The 20,539-nt window shown below is 33.9% G+C and overlaps 1 long non-coding RNA gene across 1 annotated transcript in view; it reads right to left on the bottom strand.

The window, feature by feature from the left end:
* Nucleotides 1-4,816: 4,816 nt before the first annotated feature.
* LOC119636427 overlaps nucleotides 4,817-20,539 on the bottom strand; it is a 66,022-nt gene continuing 50,299 nt past the window's right edge. The window contains exon 2 of the long non-coding RNA XR_005247139.1: nucleotides 4,817-5,161. This is a non-coding gene — a long non-coding RNA (uncharacterized LOC119636427). The remainder of the gene's footprint in view (nucleotides 5,162-20,539) is intronic.

Genomic DNA, 20,539 nt, shown 5'->3' with positions numbered 1-20,539 from the left:
TAAGTCTTTTACCAGAACCACAAAGCTTTCTCAGCGTTTCTATCCACTCGTCCTGGAATTGCTTGCATATCGCACGACACACTACCGCAACTCTTCGTTCTTCAATCACACTGCTCGCCTCCGCAACAATGTAACAGCAGTGGTCTTGCCTAGCGTGCTTGATGTTTCCACATTGAAGTCAACCGTACATAAGCCATACTCACTCCCTCTTACTTATCTGTCTTTACTAATAATCCTTGTTGACCGCAGTCGTGTTTGCACGTATAGGGGACATCCTCTGACTCGTAAACCATTTCGCCTGAAGTTTGGTAATACTTAGAAGCCATATTGGTTCGGTAATGTCTATATCTTATCCTACGAACTTATTGATTGATGTGTTATATACGCAAATGTACTTAAGAGTAGCAACTCAGGCTCAGCTTTTTCTGTAGGTGTATGAACACAGTGACAGTCAGGGAGAAAAAGTAAGAAAAGAAGGATATACGATGGTGGGAGACTTTTTCTTTCGCACGATTAATGTAATCAGAAGCCAGTAAACATAATACATGAACTGTTTCCAAAGTTTTATCAGAGGAAAGGCTCTAAATCTGTGAAGTAACAAATCGAACCGTGTGATCAAATTTCTGTCAGATTTTAATGATATTTGTATCCATCAAACCTAAAAAGTTTACCTTGATATTCGCCAAAAGATTCCCTCTATACAACACTATTCAAAAAATAAACACACTTCCCATATATATATATTTGTATATATATATATATATATTTATATATATATATATATATATATATTTAAATCTTTATTAGGTCGTTTTTTTTCACACACTCACTCCTTACTTCTTATCTTATCTATTGATATAATAAAAGAAAACAGAAAAATATACATTTTATTTATTTGTAAATAAATACCGTAAATAAACGCAATATTAACCTCTTTTAGCCTCTGCTCATGCGGTCATCATATATGGTTATGGGAAACCGTAAATACTTAAGTACTTCTACGGGAATATTTATGCAGAGGGAATAAAGAGAGAAAAAAAAAAGGGAAAAAAATAAATCTAAAATAATTATTGTTTCCCGCATTTTCTTTTTCTGTTGTTCTTTTCGTAAATTGCTGCTTTCATTAAAATCTGATTGACCGATGATTGTGTGATTGTTCAGTTGAAGTTGATAACACACGTTAGTTACGTTCAGTTTACGATTTTAAATGATAAGCATTTGCATATATTAAAATCGCTTAAAAAGGCAATCGCGATATTTCACACGTTTACACACATTAATTGAATTGTATGTCCGTTGCATATAATTACCCTTAGGGACGGACGGTTGACTGGCATGGCATTATGCCAGTAAATGTAAAAGGCGTGATCGAATACGAAAAAAAAAAAAAAGTGATTTTTTTAAAAGCCTCTAAGTGTGTGATCGATAAGAAATTGTGAAGCAAATGTTATTTACTCGTACACATAATAGTGCAGATGGTCCCTAATACCATGTATATATTATATATATATATATATATATATATATATATATATATCTGTCTGCGTGGATTTTTGTATAACAATTATCTTACTAATGGAAAAGCTGATAAGCAGCAGAACAATTTATTAATCGCACAAATGTTACTCAATCGTATTTGCTTGAAGCAAACATACATACATACATATGTATGTATGAACGTGCATACATAATAATTAATTCATATTTTCTCTGCTCTAATTTTTAATTTCATCAAAGAGCGGGGCAAGATGGGCGGGACCTTAATTTTTGTCGCACGATTTATGATATTTCGAAACATGGAGACGTGGAATGAATTGTCTCTGCGTATGCCGCTCGGAATTTAATATTTTCTAGAAGATATTACTTTTTCTCTCTCTCTCTCTCTTTTACTTTTCTTTATAAACTGGCCGTGTTGAGCAAATTACCGCTTGAAATTTCCTTGTAATTTACCGTTGCGCGTACTTAACACTGCGATTCTCATTAATCATTGTTCCGATATGCGTTTATGTGGGTTATCGTAATTGAAAAATTAGCTCAACATTGAATTTCTCTTCACTTTTGTGTTTCAAAAAAAATTTCTTCGAAACGTTGAAAATTTTGAAAAAGTGTAGGGCAAGTTGCATACAGCGAGAGCACAAGAACACATGGTGCGTGAAATTATATATGATTCGATTCGTTCCTTTCGCCGTCTCACAACTACGAACGTCAACATAAAGAAGCTGACAGAAAATGAACCCAAGAGGAGAAAACAATCGTTTATATCTTTAATGGCCCTAGCATCGTACTCACTAAACTTCGGTCGGACTTTTCACTCTTTTCAAAGCAAACATTTCTGCAACAACGTTACTACTCGGACAACATTACTATTTCTGAGAATTGTTTTTTAATCAACTGTAAATCAGGGAGGATATTAGCAGTAGGAATTGAAGATTATGCTTCAATCGCGGAGAGTACATGTTGGGTGTCCGAACCAGCACTGTTGTGTTGTTAGCGATGGCATCGACCTTAGCAGCCGTGAAATATATCTAAACTACAAGCTAAACTATTTTATCAGTGAAAATGATTCGCCCTTCTATAGCCAAACATTTGTAATTTACCGCATCCTTACGCAAGGCTAATAGAAGAAGTATTTATCTAATTTGATTCAAATCGGACAATTCAAGACCAAATTAGTTTGAGGTTAGAGTTTCGAAACGAATATTTTTTCTCACTAGGATTTTCTTTTTTTTCTAAGATTTTTTTTTTTTCTAAGGTTTTTTTTTTTTTGTAGAATTCCATCACAGCAAATACAAGATGATTTAAGAGACTCTCTGCTCACTTAGAAATAATTTTACAGATGCAGGTTAAGCTCTGCACGATCGGTGCCAACGACTATGATATTAATTTTTACTCATTTTTCGTTTGTTTTCGCATTCTTTTGTAACAACTAATTATATATTATAAATTTGCAAATGGCAACACCTTGAAAAAACATATGGTTGTACGATTTGTTCAATTATTCTTGTGGGGACTACCTTAAATCCGGGATAGACCGCTGTGTCAAACGCAAGCCTTTCTCCATCTTAAGAAAAAATTATTTAAAAAGTCAAAAAACAACAACAGTTGTTTTTCGTGCTATATATAAGACATTCGTGGTGAGATCGTTGGACTCTGTCTACCTTGTTGCTTAGTTTTGATTTTGTGAAAGAAAATCGTAAACCGTTTGACCTCAAGCAGAGTGGCCCTAAAACTGATGAGCAATTGTCTTTCCGCCGACTTCCTATCGAAAGGGGTAATATATTGCGACGATTTGCCTTATTTCCCACGACCATAAGATATCGCTAGCTTAGGTACGAGTAATTTTAAATTTAATTTAAAAGAATTTGAATAATTTGTGTAGACCTTAGCAGAACACTTTGTCATATGTCATGACAGAATTTCAAGGAAAGCAAACGCAAGTGCGTCTTTACCTTGAATATGATGAAGAATTCAAAGTCTTTAATTACACTATTTTACACTGCTTGTTAAAATTTAACCATAACAATATAGGCGGTTGATATTAAAAGCCTCGTTATAATTTCTATAAGATAATTTCTTTTTTGTTTAACTATAAATTTTTTTTATAAATCCTTTAATCTTTCCTTTACTATTTTATATATGCCCGTGGAAAAAATATCTCTGAATTTTTTTTTTTTTTTTTTTTTTTGTATAACAAAAACTTGGTTTCCCTTTTGTGTGTTGTTTTCCTGTAGTAAGTATTTAAAATTTTCCGGTTTTCTGTAGACTTAATTTGTCTGTTTTAGCGTACTCATCTTTTTGCTCATCATCATCATCATCATCATCATCATCGCTATCATCATCGTGAACAACAACAGCAAATTTATTTTTTATGCCATTTGTATACATATATGCGCAATTTTATAATGTTTCGGCTCATGATAATTAGTCTAGAGGGGCTGCTTGACCTAATTACCGCACCCAGTATATCAAAACGTGTACGCACGTACGTCGTGTACATATATACTATGCTAGATCCTTAACTCGAGTGTAACTATTTAGGCCCTTTTTCTTGCTCTCACTTTGCTTCTAATGGTTTTTAAACATTTAATTTTTGTTTCCATTTCATTTTCATTTAAAACAACTAAGAAAATTATATTCGGTTATAGCCGAAATTTCTATACTCAGCTTAGTCTTGAATATATTCGAAAAAATTAGATTTCAATATTCTGTAATATGGCGTGGAAATGGTTGATCTTTTTCTATTTTATACAATTGCTTTAGGAACACCTAGGAGGAGGGAATACATTACATGGGGAAATTTTTTATCTTTGTATCTACAGCAGTTTATGACTAATGAGCAAGAAATTTAGGATTTTTCGCTTTTGAAAGCAGAGATGAATTTTTTTGCATTGTGGGCGTGGCCCTTCGTCATTTTTGCGACGAAAGAAAAGTTTTCCACATACATTACGTAGACTGACGCATGGACAAAGGATTGATTGAGAATTTATTCAAGCATCTCGCAAGTTTCCTTATGAAGGCTTCAGACATTTTGATAAGACGAACATACTCACCATCTTTCAGTAGCTGGTATAAGAATGCTAATAAGTAATATTAAGTAAAAGAAGTCATATCCACTATAAGACGAATTTCAAGCACTCTCCCGTCTTATATCGGATGTATTATTTTGAGGGTAGCGGAGGAACGGAGTTTGGATGGATTTGATAGACATTTATTTAAATCTATCACAGATTCAATATTGAATTTTTAGCATTTTCATAATACTGAAGATTAAGGGCCTTACTCCTGTTTACAGAGTTGAAAAGTTTTTCTTCAGACATAGATAGCAACCGGCCTCTTTTAGAAGACAATCTATAATTCGCGAAATTCGCTCGATCTAAGAATGGCTTCGCCCTACGTTTATAAATAAAATCAGTGTATGTAACCTAAAATTATATATATATATCAAAGTCAGTTCCGTACCATATTTCAGCGTTTGCCTGTTCTGGATTCTTAAGCAGACGAATGAACTGAAAGGCAAAGGAAATAAAACAAAATTTCGCTTCAATCAAAAATAACTAGATTTTAATGCGCCCTAAATTTTTTTTCTCTTTTTTGTAGAGACAGTCTGTGTCCGATCAACAGTTTATTTTACTCTCTTTCCTTGTACGCTACTTCTCAGTTTCTGAAAAAAAAAAAAAAAAATAAATAAATAGACTTTGTATAAAAGCACAAACAAAATGAGATAAGTAATAAGATAAGTCATTACACAGCTGTCCTTTAGTGATACATATAAAAAAAATTTTTTTAATAAAAAATTTAATGAAAAAACGTTTTAAGAATCTTTTTTTTTTTTAAATCAAATGAGAAATCTCTTGGTGCGCACACTTTTTCCATAGTTTACTTTACTTTACTCAGAGCTTGCTGAGTGAACAGAGCGAAAATGAATTTTTTATAAACATTTCTCGAAAAGTTTCTTAAGAACGTCTGATGCGGACTCTATTAAATGAAAAATACATCTTCATACCTCTAATGATTTCACCACTTATTACAAGATGACGTCGCAAAGAATTTTCCAAATCCAATAGAACCGTAATCAACACTAATCACTAAACTAACGCCTCGTGTAAAGTAAACTAGAAACTATTTTTTCAAGAAGAAAATACTAAATATTCCATTTAAAATACTCCGTCCCCTTTTTTGCAATGGGAAGCATCAATTTTAATCGTCCTCATATTTGACTGATATTTGACTTGGTGTCTTGAAGTACGTAAAGACCTAATATTCGCCGTAATGAGTTAAGTGCTCAGGTAGGCCGTCGTTCCATTGATATATTACTAGCCAGGCTTTCCCTTCTCTTCGGGATGGTAGACCAATGAATACAACGTCTCCATTTTTCTCAATTCATTATAAAATATACTTCTCTACCCTACCGTATATGGGTGTTTGTTATACACTCAGTTCAATATTATCAATACATTACTACGTAGCATGGAAAAGCGACCTTCTGGCCTCTACAGATTTCCTTGCGTATTATTCCAGTTTCCCGTTTTTTCGTGAATCTTTGTAGCCTTGTATCTAAATCCGATTCTTACACCAAAGGGATTTTACTTCTAGCAATTATTAATTTAGAATCGGATAGTTGTAATGCAGACGTCCACGCCTATTTGTCTCTTTATAGTCCCCTGAAGCCTAAAAATCTCAACCACTCACCGTGATCCCTCGTCCTCTCTGCTTGACGGATGGATTGCAATTTCCATCCAATTTCGTTTTCGAAAAATTTACGTTGCCAACCAAAAAAATGATGACAAAACTGTGGTAACCCTATTAACTTCACAACGTTGTTTTCTTTATAACTTGTCGGCTATGTATTTAACGTAGGCTCAATATGTAAAAACAACTTAAAACTAAGTGTGGAGAATAAAACCAGTAAGCTAATGCTTGATCCTTACAAGTAATACGCGTCTACAATTCATATTGCGACAAGTAAAGCTCGAATACTGCCTGCAGTTCATGTTAGGTGCCATGTGTTATGTCAAACGTATTACCTAAGCCTAGCTTTTTGAGATATGATGCAAGAATTGTCAAAGGATCGACTCGGGATTTTAGCAGCAGCAGAAAGAAACAAATTACTCCGAGGGAGCTCAAGAAATGATATAATTGGTTACTCTTCAGGACCATAAGACGGATCCCGGGGTTTTCACTTGTAAGCATTTTTACTGCTAACGGTAGTAACATCGACTCTCTCTCTCTCTCTCTTTTATTAGATCGTAGTCTTATCAGACTATCAGAAGACAGGGAGGAAAAGACAAGTAGTCCAAAATTGTTAGAACAGTAATAAAACAGATAAAATCATATTTGAATTTATTTATCTGCGTAATGGATAGGAAGAGAGAAAGTGCGTGGAATGTTTGCTCAAATGAATGTTTTTTTTTTTTTTTTAAGTCTTTTGTAATGGAATGAAATAAAAATAACGATTTTTCAGAAAAGTTTCACTTTATTTATTTAAATTGGACTCTCGACCATCTGCAACGCGTTCAACTTACAGTTTGCCTCTTTTAAAAATCATGTTAATGGGTAACTTTACTGTACTTAAAATCTCTTTTAATATCCTGTTTAAGTCTTTATTTAACTCAATAGATCATTGCTGTTGTACACCAAAGAACACTAACAAAAAAAAAAAAAAAAAAAAAGGTGGCGGTAAATTTTTTTTAATGTTTTATGGCTTTGCCAAGTCTCTCTCTCTCTTTCGTTTTCAATGGGGATAATCTCTCTTTAGAAACTTACATAAATTGCCAAAATATAAACATAAATATGAAAAGAACACAAATAAAAATAAATAAAAACAAAAAAAAAAAAACAAGAAAACATGAAAAGCATTCTTTTTCTTCCGGTCTGCTGTAAAGGTTTTTGAAATTTTATTGCCGGTACTACTGACTGGTTGGTTGGTTAGTTGGTTGGATGGTTGGTTGGTTGCCTGGCTGCCTGGCTTATCTCTTTAGCCATTGACCTATATGTTGCTTGTTCAAATAGCTATACATCTTAGATATGTAAGGATGAGTAGGTATACCACGCTAACGTTTTCGTGGTCTTGTTCAGGGAAATATTTCAATATTAGCTCAGTTTTTAAATACTTGTGGGTATTGTTGTTATTGTTAAAGCTGGTTACGTTTTTGTTGATAGCTGTTATGGGTTTTTCTATTATTTGTGTTAGGTTTTTGTTACTTCTCCTCTCCTCTTTCTTACTCTCTCACTCTCTCAATCCCTCTTTTTCCCTCGCTATGAACAAACATAACAAACATAAATTTTTGTATACCGGACATATTGAAACTTGTACATGTGCGACGAGAGTTAATCTGCGTTATTTTTCGGGTTTTTAAAATGTTTATTTTGTGTGTTTTAGACCTTTTCATATACATTATATATTTATGCAAGGAAATGTTGTTTGGTTGAAGTGTAAAGGATATTGTATATATGAAATTCTAGAGGATTTTTAAATGTTTTTTTTTTTTTTTTTTTTTTTTTTTTATTTTTTATTGTTAAAACAACCTATTTCCAATTAAACTTCCGGGATTTTTTAAAAATAAACTCTACAGGTTCTCTTTTTCAAGTTTTTTTTTTTTTTTTTTTCTTATAAAATTTCTTTTCATAATCTTTTTATGCCGAAAAGTTTTCAAAAAATCCTTAAGAATTTTCTTGATTGTTTTGAGAGCAATCGTTTGTATGCACGAGCCGAAAAAAGCATTTCTTCTCCTCTTAATGATAATAATGTTTGAAAACAATTAAGACGACAACTAAAGTCTAATAATAAATAATTTTACACGCCTTGCATCTTGTCGGGCCGGACTATGACGAACGATTAATCTGGGCATGAGAATGCTTGGCTGGTAATTTAGTGACGTTATTAAAATGTAAAAATGAAAAAGAAAAAAAAAAAACAAACAAAAAACAAAGAAAATATGGCATAAACGTTTTAATGCCAAATTATTTGGCAAATGTTCAAATTTTCAACAAATTCAATGTTACAACAGCATAGACAACAAAATTGCGCAGGTGAATATCGTTCTATTTACTTCGAGTTTATGACGAAAATAAGAACAAGTTCTGTGGAAATTTTTATTTGTAAAGCAATAAAGTCTTTGCATTGTTTCTTTTCTAATATTGCTCATCAGTTCATTTTCTCAATTTTTATACCCCAACACCATTTGCGGTACGGTGGTGTATTAAGTTTGTGTCGATGTTTATAGCACAACGAAAAATGCGGGAATCGATCTAAGCTTGTCTGTGCTTCGGTCCATCTGTGTGCTTTGTTTTCTTGTGTTAGTCTTACGATCTCCAATTGTTGAGATATTTCAATGAAATTAGTTACAAAGATACGTTTTGGTCCAAGGACGAATGCCATTGAAAATGGATCGGATCGGATCGGATCGGATCACTTTTTTGGCAACTTCCATTAGAACGTTTTTTTTTTTCGAAATGCCGATAGATTGGTATCTGTAGGGTAGGGTAGGGTACTTGACGGTAAGCCGTGACCCACTGATTGATTGATTTTATTTGTTATTTTGATAAATATATTTGCAACTATAAAGCAAGCTCTACCCCACCTTACGTCAGCAGCTGCCAGTATCAGACGAATTCTGATGTTCAAACATTTTACGAACATTTTTCATGAAGTTGTGCCGTTTTTTTAAATACTGTTGTCAGAGCGTCAAACAAACCTATCGATTAGGTGTGCGAATATATGTCTCCCGCTAAAATTGGTTGCTACCTGAAAGGTACCTGACTCGTTCAATTTCTACAAGCTGTCGTGTTAAGGATGCCGTTTGTGGAACTGACTGTTTCGTGTTTGCAAAAAAATGCATTCAAGGCTACGAAAATGGTTAAGTTGACTTGAAATGAAAATACACTGAGCCACGAAGAAGTTAGAAAGTGATTTTACGAGTTTTTGGGCAATAAATGTTAATGATGTAAACGTTGAAAATTCTCATACGTCCGTATGTCTTCAAAAAGGCAACCCAAGAAGCGAATTTCAGCTTAGGCTGGGAAGGTCGCTTGCGTGTCCTTTTCCAGACCTATCTCCTTCTGATTAGCATTGATTTAAATCCCCACGATCACATTTAGAAGATCAGCAGCTCTGCAAAGATCGCGATATGGATAACGGATCCATGGCCGTTTCGTCTCAAAACCCGTAAGTTTCTACCGCTAGGGCATCCATAAAGTACGTGATCAATGACAAAAGAGCGTAGATAATGCCACTTCATATTTTGATTGTTAAGCTTTGTAAAAAGTATTCTTTGTGTTTCACGTAGTATTCTTTACGAAGAGAACTGATTGATCTTTTGAGACTATCTACCTCAAAGAAATAGAATTCGTTCGAATAGAATCGTTATAGAAAGAAAAGTCTCCTCGAGTAGACAATAGTCCATTGATTCTAATTTCGGAAAGAAGGGTAACAAGATCGGTTGGGTATAGTTGTTGGGAAAAAATGGACCGCCAATCAGCTGATTATACTACATCAGCATGCACATGAAATCTACTGCTAAGGCGATGGAAGAGTTTCATCGAAAGTAGTGCGTATCAAAAAAGAAACGAACGAAGGGATGGAAGCGTCAAGCTTTGTGTATAGAACCGTCTAATTTCTGAGTATAGCAGCGCGCCGCTCAATAAGTTCCCTGTCTGACATTTATATGGCATAACCGTTGACAGCTCCGTCTAATTTCTGGACAACACTGATCTTCACACGATACAGTCGTCGTTCCCCTAAACCATCTGTTGCATCATGTAGTGATTTATCGATAAAATAATACGCGCTTTCAATGAAATCTGAAAACTATCGAAATATTTTCTTTCAGAAGTCACGTGAGTTATCTGTACGATTTTTGGGCATTATTATAATGGCGGCATTGGCATGAAAAGACTTTAAATTGGCATAGGATCCCGCCATGTTCCAAATTCAAATAAATGCTAAGATTAAGAAAATTTAATCACTACGCACAGAAGTATTAATGATGATGATCCGAGTGTTTCTTTCTCGCAAGATAAGCGTATTTTTGCTACAAATTGAACTTGAATTTTTTGGTTCCGACATGCGGTTTAATCCAAATGCCTCCTAACTTGCCGTACATACATATAATTCTAAAGTTGGATAAGACGTACTTTTATTGAGAAGAAGCACACAGTACAAGTTAATCTTACCTCAGTATCGAAAGCTTATAAATATTTCCTTTTTTGAAAATTCATTCTACAATCAAGCATGAACGTTACATAATATGCAAACAAATGAAAGGCGATGTTAAGACATAAAGTTTGCAGCTACTAAGCAGATTTAAGGCACTTGCGTTTCACTACTAAGCAAAAGCCAGGTCATCAGTATTGCTTAGGTATATAGGTATGCATACCAGTTTGCACTGTGTGCACCGTCAGATATTTTTCTTATCGGATAAATGAAATGTCTGTTCATTGCAAAGGTATTTTTCATTTTCCACTTCTTCCCATAGCTTTTCGAATTCATACAAAAGTATTTTCTTTTCGCTTCTCGTTTCATTTCACTCACTCACTCATTTATGGTTTTGTGCTTTGTGACTTACATTAATGTAATGTAATAAATATGTTAAAACATAGTTTTAAACTTGACTAACTTTTAAATCCTCGGAGATATTTATCATTTAATTGTCAACAAATGATACAAGATCTATGTAGATATACAAAAACAAACACAGTTATATATCTGTTTTATACGTAATTCATAACCCATAAACCGTACAACATACTAACCCTTAAGGCTCTCTCTACGAATACATGAAAATATGCATTCATATATATGTTAGACTGACTGACTCCCTTGTGCACTATTCATTTATAGAATAGTTTTAATGTTATCAAGTCTAACTCTTTCACTCTCTCTATCTCTCTCTCTCTCTCTCTCTCTCCCACTGCCTTCTTTCCCTTTACGATTGTATAGATTACGCTTTTATTATTAATTATGTTTGAACGATAATTGCATAAATTATATACAATTTTATTATATACATATAAATGGATTTGAAAACTCTGACAGCGAGAGAGAGAGAGAGTGAGAGAGGGATGAAGAGATTTATGATATTTTCTTCTTTTTTTTTTTTTTTTTTCTATGCTTTATGATACTTTAATTAAGATTATTTTGACTACACTGTTAATTGAATTTTACGAATATTTATGGAATTTATAAACATTTGTTTTTTTCAAATAAATTAATTCTACATGATTTGTGTAAGCAAGCAGGAAAAGCCAAATTCATCCTAAGGCGATTCTACTGCAATCTCATCCCCAGTACTACAGGCTCGTCACGCATAGCAGAGAAGCGAATAAAAAGAAGAAAACAGTACAAAAAAGCTTTAAAATTAAGAAAACTTTTGCAAAAAAATCTTAAAGAACGAACTCCCTAAGAAATAGTCAAGACACAATAGCTATCCTTATAACATGGCAGAGTCGATTTGTGTGGCACTAAATAAATTCATTTTGCCTTACATTATGCAAATAAATGAGCCTTTCATATCCATCGACAGAGCGATTAACCCAATTCCTATATTAAAAGGAACTTTCATTAACAGTGAGACTTAAGACACTCACTATATGATAACAAGTTCTATGACCGTTGAATAGCAAATGTCCAAGAAGGGGGAATAGAAAAAGAGAGAAAGAGAGATGTATACAAATTTATCACTACATTTTTTGTCTCATTCATTTATTAGCATGTTACGCGGGGCTCTTTCATAGTGTTTTACGAGCACGGTCAAAATTTTTCAGCCTCGTTATATGTGTCCGTTTTGTATGACCACGTCATGTGTGTGCTATAAGTGCAGGACCTACTGTATCAACTGTCGGTTATAAAAATGTTTGTTGTGAGGTATATTGATTTTTAGAAATGACCTCAGGCTTACGAAATGCTTTGAAATCAATCTTTTGATAAAAAAAACGTTACTTTCCTTTCACAATTCAATTTCATTCAATAAAAAAAGAGTTAATCAACGAATTGTGAAAATCGACTTTACTGCAGCAACTATTTTATAAGTAATGGAACAATTCGGTATAAGAAAGTCGATATCTTTTAGGTGATGTGTTATATTATAGGGATTTTTAGGGGACACGCCCACTTTTTCTATTTTGATGAAACTCGTCAATGTGACAGATAACTCAATTGTCAATTGTCACAACCGGTAAAATGAAGGTATAAAGTTGATAGGAGTTTAAAAAATGGTAGCAATCTTTTAACAGCCACGCCCATAATGCAAAAAAAAACTATCCACAATTTTTTTTCGTATTTTCATCAATAACGTTCTGATGTTTCTCGTCACATTTGCACGATTCATGGATACACACTGGACTGATTCGACTGATTAAACATTGACTTTCGACGACTATCAATTAGCTTCGATTAAGATCGTAAGGCCAAATGAGTAGACCAGCCTAGATGAAAATTGCCTACAAATCTTACGCTAATTGGAAATAAGTACATTTTGTAAGAAATCTAAGGCATATGCATATGTATATGCAAATGGAATGATGAAATTAACATATTTTTTATTTTTATGTTTTTTTTTTTTTATTATTTGCTTGTAAAGTCATTATACGACTGCCATACCCTCCCATGCAGAAAAAATACCAAAAAAAAAAAAAAAAAAAAAAAAAATTACACTCGAATCTTTTCAATTTCTAGGCAAAATCAAAATTAATTCCAATTCTCTATTTACAGCGAAAATTTTCTTATAATGAAAGACAATAAAATTCAAAGTTCAGTAAGTGAGCGCGCATTAAAATCATAAATTATTTAAAAGGTGCAAAGATTATATGTAAAATGTTCGGTGTATGGTGCGCGAATATCACTTTCAAATACCAAGGTCGCGTAAGGAACGATAAAAGACGCTCTTAGACGAAAGCGAAATAAAAAATTCATTTGAAAATTTTTCCATACAGAGCCGATGAAATGAAACGCACACATCACATGTTCGCTCGCAAAGAGTCAATATCTAGTTATTACACAGTTATATAATACATTTCACAAAGTTGAACATTATTTTAAGGCTTTTCCATAAGATCCTCTATTAATGTAGTTTCTGAGTGTCTTCACCTTCTTCGACACCAAAACTACCGAATACGCCATTTTGATCCCTTTTAACTTGCGATCTTCAAAACAACGAGTATAAAAGGTTATGGAAAATACTTTTAAATATCTGTAAGCACTCTTTTCGTATGTGCCCTAGCCTTCGAGATGACTATGACAAAGGTTTATTCCTACGAAGACGAATAATTTTGATCTACCTTTCTCGTTGAGTTGCTAAAGTCAGCGAATCTGGAATTTGGCATAAAACTTCCTTGATCGTTGAGGTATGTGTCTATAAATTTCGAATCCCTAGAGATAATTCTGAGCCTAATGTTTGTCAGCGCATCACTATCATGTTCACACCGAAAATAGTCCCGATCGGTTTATTACGTCTACAATTGTGCGACAAATCGACAAATCAAAGGAAATCAAAGTGTCACCCCTTTTGGTAAAAGCAACAGGTATATACAAAATATTGTCACTTGTAGTGTTGAAATCTTTAATTCGCTTAAGTCTACAGACCTACTTCCGTAGTCTCGCTTTTGTATATAGTGCGAGTAATTAAATTAAAGTTTTGATAAAATAAATTATTCGATCAATAATATTTATGCTCTGTGCCATATTGTGCTGGCTTGTTGTAGGTATGAAATTTGCCACCCGACTGCCTCTGATTGTAGGAATTTGGCTTTGCCGCTTGGAATAAACCGTCGATCACTTGCTGTTATGAACTGCTTTTACAAATGCGAAATTTATTGGGTTTTATCTAAAGTTTCAGATTCAGTCAGTTTGCTTACAGCGAGTTTGATTCTACTACCACGCTTTTGTACACTTTTTTAAGCTATCACTTGTTGTCCTTCCGGCTTACTGACTCTATATTTTAATCGTCGAGCACACTCTACGAAGACTCCTACGCTTATCGAAATGATTACAGCGAGTGCACATTGGCTCAAGCAAACGTAAATCTGCCTTACATACGAATAAACATTGTTGAATAATTAAAGCATAGATTTTGAAAAAAATCAACAAAAAAAAGGGTGCACGGCTGTGCCTAATTAAGTGAAAATCCCTAAAAGTACAACAATTAAGGGAACTTAGGTGTACGCCTTCTCTAAGAATTCTTTTTGTGGTTTGATACCTTGTTTGTGACATACATGCCTTTCGATTGTTTATAGAGGCCACAGAAGAGTAGAGCTATACTTATTTGCCCAATCTCTTCATTGGAAGTCGAATAAAGTATATCAGATCGTTTGCATCATTTTACCCAGGATCCTTTGCGATCCCTGGCGTATGTATAATTGTTTGCACCTTATAAGTTAAGTTTAGCTCAGACCCAGCTACATATATTTGGCTGATATTTTATGCAATTGGTCGCCCAATAGGGGTTTAAAAAAATTACCTGAAAGCTATTGCTTCAAATTTTCATAACTAATGATTATCGAGTGATGCGTACACCATCTTCTTAGTAAACATTTTCCATTCATTACGTCTGCGTACAGCTGCGTCTTCGTAATCATTTTTTCTTCATTGTCTCTGCATAGGGCTTCTTCTTCCAAAGTCGTTTGATTTTTTATTCACTGTATCTTCCACAGATATACATGAAAAGGAAAGTGATTAGAAGCAAAGCAGGTTTAGATGATAGATGATCGGCAAATTTTACCTTTCAAAGACTACTAATGTCATTTACAGGGTTCAAGTGATTCTGGTTTTCGGTCCAATCATCGATTGATTTTCGACAGAATTAACTGAATATGAATTGTTGATGCATTAATCTTGTCCACAAATCTCACATCAGATGGCGAAACTGCGTCGTAATCAGTTATTTTAAAATGTTTTCATCAACAAGTTGAGGATGAAACTACTTGGTTCCAATCGATCTTTATTCTATCTATATAGCCCTCTCGTCACAGCAAATGTATATCTCCCGCCTTTTAACGAATAGCAAAATTAATTCAATAGCAAACGATACTGATTAGATTTTGTTAAATATTGAATAATTTACGAGTATTTGGAAAGCATTTAAAATTCAAAGCAACAAAGTAGAAACTACGGTTGTGTGCCTAAGTTATTTATGTAAATTTGAAAATCATGGATCGCAAAAGGTCGTTTATACAGACAGACAGACAGACAGACACACAGACAGGGAGAGAGAAAGGAAGAGAGAAAGAGAGAAAGAGAGAAAGAGAGAGAGAGAGAGAGAGAGAGAAAGATAGAGAAATCGAACTGTAATTTTTGCCCAGTAATGGTGACTAAAAAAGACGCTTATGTTGTTTATACAAAAATTAAAAAAAATAAAAAAATAAAAAAATAAAAAAACATGATTTAATAAAATTAACAACATTTCAGAAACATGAAAACAATTTGAACGAGAGGCCAGTAGTGTGACCAAGGTAATGTAATCTTTTTTCCTTTTTCTTCTTTCTATTTTTATTAGTTTCGTTTAAATTTGCATTGGCGCTTGTAACAGGGAGATAAAGATAGCTTTCATTTGATGGCGATAATATATTAAAAACTTTATTGAATGTGACATTTTAACTAAAAATACCGCAAATATTTTATATATATATATTTTTTTTTTTTTTTTGACTGCATTCTCTTGCACGCTTGAAGAGAGCGGACAAGCTGAGCATAACACCGAGCATATGTTTATTTTTTAACGAATATTTTTGCAGCGTTTTTTCGCCGTTTTTTTACAAATTCATCTTTTTGTTCTTTTGCTCTTTTATTCGCATCGCAGGCGGCAATACAATAAGAATTCTTTTAGTTTTCAGATATTTTTTTTTGTTTTTTTTTTTTATATGTTACACATATACAGACTGTGAGAAAACCTGTACTCTTGCATAGATTTATATAAAACCCTTAAGCTCTTATCCACATTCATATACGCATTCAATCATAGGGAAGGTGCATATGCATGCACTAGAGAAATGTAAGCACGTGTTTGTGTATGTGCGTATACTATGTCGGTCCGGTTGCATATGAAAGCTCAGTCACAACCAATTTACAGTAAATTGCTATAGGGTTTTCCACTGTTCGGTTATTATAGTTGCGGCTGTGTTGTGTTTGTTGTTGTTGTAGCTTTTTTGATATGTATATATGACCTCAAATGATTGATTGACAAGTTTTAAGTCACACCGTACATAACGTTCGCTTAAACTAATGCTGGTGGTAACGGAAGTGCGAAACTACGGATATGCTGTCACATATATGTACGTAACACACGAATAAATGACTCTCTGCATTTTTTTTTTTTTTTTTGCTTTTTTGCTATATCAACTTTTTTTCTTCAACTATTGACTTTAACCCGAGCTCAGTGTTGATTAAATAAAAATAATTATTGTTGAAAACTGTACGAGAGAGAGAGAGAAAGAGAGAAAACAAAGCAGCAAAAACCCAAAACTTAAAACCGGAAATATCGATTTTTTTTATGTACATTTTTTTTTTTTTTTTTTCTATCCGCATACAACATGACAATCATCCTCCCACATAACCGCTTACTTACTTGCTTACCATTCATGTTGTGGTAAATGTATGAACATTGTGCTTTCATCGTTTATGCATAATTGTATTCAATTTACGTTATGTGAAAAAAAAGAAAACGGGATAATTTTCTATGTATAACAACTATCTCATTTTATTTTATGTTCATATTGTAGTTTATAGTTTAAAAAAAAAAAAAAAAAAAAAAAATTTTATTTTTTTTTTTTTTGGTTTAGCGCATTAAATTGCCGGTGTATTCGTACCCTTATCATTCTTTCGCCCCGTGTGATTTCTACAAACAACTGGACGGAGAACTGATAAGGGCTCGTATCGCCATAACAACAATAAATATTTAATTAAAATACCTCGCGGGTATTTATCTTAGTTTTCAGCGTTTTTTTTTTTTTTTCTTTTTTTTTGTTTTTGTGCTATTTCCTAACCAAAATTTTAGTGTAAAAGTTTTTGCAAAAAATATTAAATAACATCAAAAAATTTGTAATCCCCACAAGTAGTTGTAATCTTGAACAACTAACCGCCTCGTTGGCCTGGGGAGGAATAAAATACATTAAATACAAACATTTTTTCATAACTATAGCTTGATTTCGCTTTATGTTGAAGATTAGTTAGGAGGAAAATTCCTTAATCTGATAATTTCTAAAATCGGATAAGATAGCAGTGAAAGAGGATAGGCAGACCTATGTTCAGATTTTAGGGAATTGTGGATAGGCGGCTTACGCCACTGACAGACGATTGGACAAGTAAATGCTTAGGTAAGGGATGGAAGGACGATCGGAAGAAGGAGCAGATGGGCAAAAATATGGGGGCTTAGTGAAATTGCTGAAGTGATAGATATGTTTCTGTACTTAATTATTATTATTAGCAAGGCACCGTTATATGGATGGATGGATAAATAAACAAACCAATGTTTTTATTAAGCTAGAATTTGTGACGACCCTCTTCGAAATGACTCGATCAAATTACGATGTGAATGACATAGACAGCCTTTCAAAAGAAGTAGGGAGAAGTGGACCTGCCCTCTACGTGGTCCTTCTTTTCTCGAGTCTGTAGGAGGTTTCTGGAGAATCTCAGAATAAAACAACCATCGAAATTGTAGTCAATTGTAATAATTGATATAAATTAAAAAATGCAAAAAGATAGTTACATAATTAAAAATTAAACCACATATGAACGTGTCACATCGCAATTAACAAGGGCCTCTCATCTAAAACAGAACGAACTAATAGAAGTGTAATGCGCATAGAAGAGAAAATTGAATTACAATAAGGACCAGCATCCTTTCTTTTCCGAGTCGAGCCATGTCAGTAAGTCTTGATTCCGGAAACAAATAAATGGTCTTGGAACGACTAGTGGCAGCCGTAGAGCTACTCGTTCCCCTAGATGCAAAATAATGATGCTTACATGCTATCAGGTGCTGTGATTCTTTTTTGTTATACGACCGGAGACTTAAGGGAATTTGGTTATACATGCAAATGTGACGATGATTATAGATAGGGGAGGAGGAAAAGGAGTAGCAATGTTCACAATCGAACAATCGATTAATTGATGCTTTAGAGCAAACATATTTGTCGTGGGCATAGACCCAGTTGGGGAAGTGTCTACCACCTTATCAGTATTACGTCTTCATCGATCAAATAAGAAGCAATGCTTCAAAGAACAAGAGATGCATCAGGCATCTTTGTTCAGAAAGCGAACGATGCATAAAAAATTGAAGCTCGAATAGTATTCCAGAAAAATCTCTGGCCACACGTTGCAAAAGTCGACCGAAATCCTCTTTGCGGATTTTTACTAAAATATATAATAAAATGCAGCCGAACTGTTTGAAAAGGAAATTAATCAAAGCGCAAATAAGTATATGAAGTGAAAAATTCACATTGAAGTGGAAAAGGACGCCACGAAGCAACTAAACTTAATGGAAATATTGATTGCAACATGTAGCTCTTACCATTTATCGAGATGAAAGGCTTTTCTCATATATAGTTCAAGAAGTTAAATCTGCCGAAAATTGCCAAGTACTTGTTTAAGCTAGATGCTGAGGTAGCCTTTCGGTTTCGTCCAGTGATTTTCAATCTTATGTTTCTTATCTACGGTAAAAATAACGCATTTTTTGTACTTTACATCAGCCAAACATAGTCAGATTTAAAAAGACCTTTAAATCTACATAGCGCCTATAGAGGGGTGACCACAACAAACGCATGGTCAAGCATTTATTAAGCCTATATATAGCCTTTTGTAGTAACGTAGGGGTCGTCAAGCATTGACCTAGCTTCAATTTAAGAAGGATCGATCTGCAAATTATAATGGAAGCTATGATCGAACCAAACCAAACAAAGTCCATGAACGGATCTACCTGTTCCAATATTTACGAACCAAGGAAATAATTAGCAGTGAATGGAGTCCCCTTTGAGAAGAAAGCTTCTTATATTTTTTTAAATTCAGCTTTGTAAAACGTACTGAGTATTAGATCGGATCGAAGGAGATACGAAAGAGTTACCAAGGAAAAGGAAGACAACAGCTCTGCGTAAAATATGAACGGACTTGATCATCAAAGGGAAATCATTGATGATGTGCAGTATAAACAGAAAGTGCCCTAAGTTGTTACCTTGAGGAGTATCTGACGTCAAGGAATGGAGGAATATCAGCGCAATTCGAGGAGTTTAAGCCCTCTCGCCATCAATTCAATCCTTCTTATCGCTTCTTATGAATAAAATCCTATGAAGCATAAAACCTCTTTGATCGAATACGCTAATCATTTCGCTAGTCTATGTAATCCATACGTCATTCCTAATGTGATTGGTTCCTAAAATAATGTCCACACTTGCGTTGAGCCAGCCTAGTTAAGTTTTGCGTTACGTCCTCTTATGATAACGCCATCGAACCGACAAGGGATAAGAGTTGATAATCTCTTACCTAGAACATGCTTGAAGCTGCATTTAAACACAGGTGTGATGGTGAACTTGCCTTAAAGCATTTACTCGAAACGATCGCACAAATGTTATTCGTTTAGTAAATAAAATCAAATTGAGTAAGGATTGGATAGCAGAGAGTTGCTAAGACGTGCACATTCGGTATAAAGACAAATATAATTTTTTGAGTTCATTTCAGGCTTCATTGTTGTCTGCGAAAAATTAAGGTAGAGTCCTGCTGTTAGGGCAGTGAATATGAGCTTTTCAATTTTTTTTTTATTACTTTACCGCCTGTCGGCCATTTTATCTGCTCATTCTGTACTGAACTTTTTTTAATTAAGATAAATAGTAGAATTTCCCGACAGTAAAGACAATCATCTGCTTTAACAGCAACAACAATCAATTTGAAAAAAAGAATTTTATCTAAATAAATATTTCTTTTAATAAAGGCCGACTTGCCATCATTTTCGCAGTCATTTTTGATATCAATACAAGTCGAAATATATTCAAACCGATATTAATGTAAAAAATCTTGTGTATTTCTGCATGCGAGAAAGAGTTACGGCGGCCTAAGTAAGCAACA

Source organism: Glossina fuscipes, unplaced genomic scaffold (genome assembly GCF_014805625.2).
Source record: "Glossina fuscipes isolate IAEA_lab_2018 unplaced genomic scaffold, Yale_Gfus_2 28, whole genome shotgun sequence".
Classification (NCBI taxonomy): Eukaryota; Metazoa; Arthropoda; class Insecta; order Diptera; family Glossinidae; genus Glossina; species Glossina fuscipes.
This window is presented reverse-complemented; position numbering and strand designations above follow the sequence as displayed.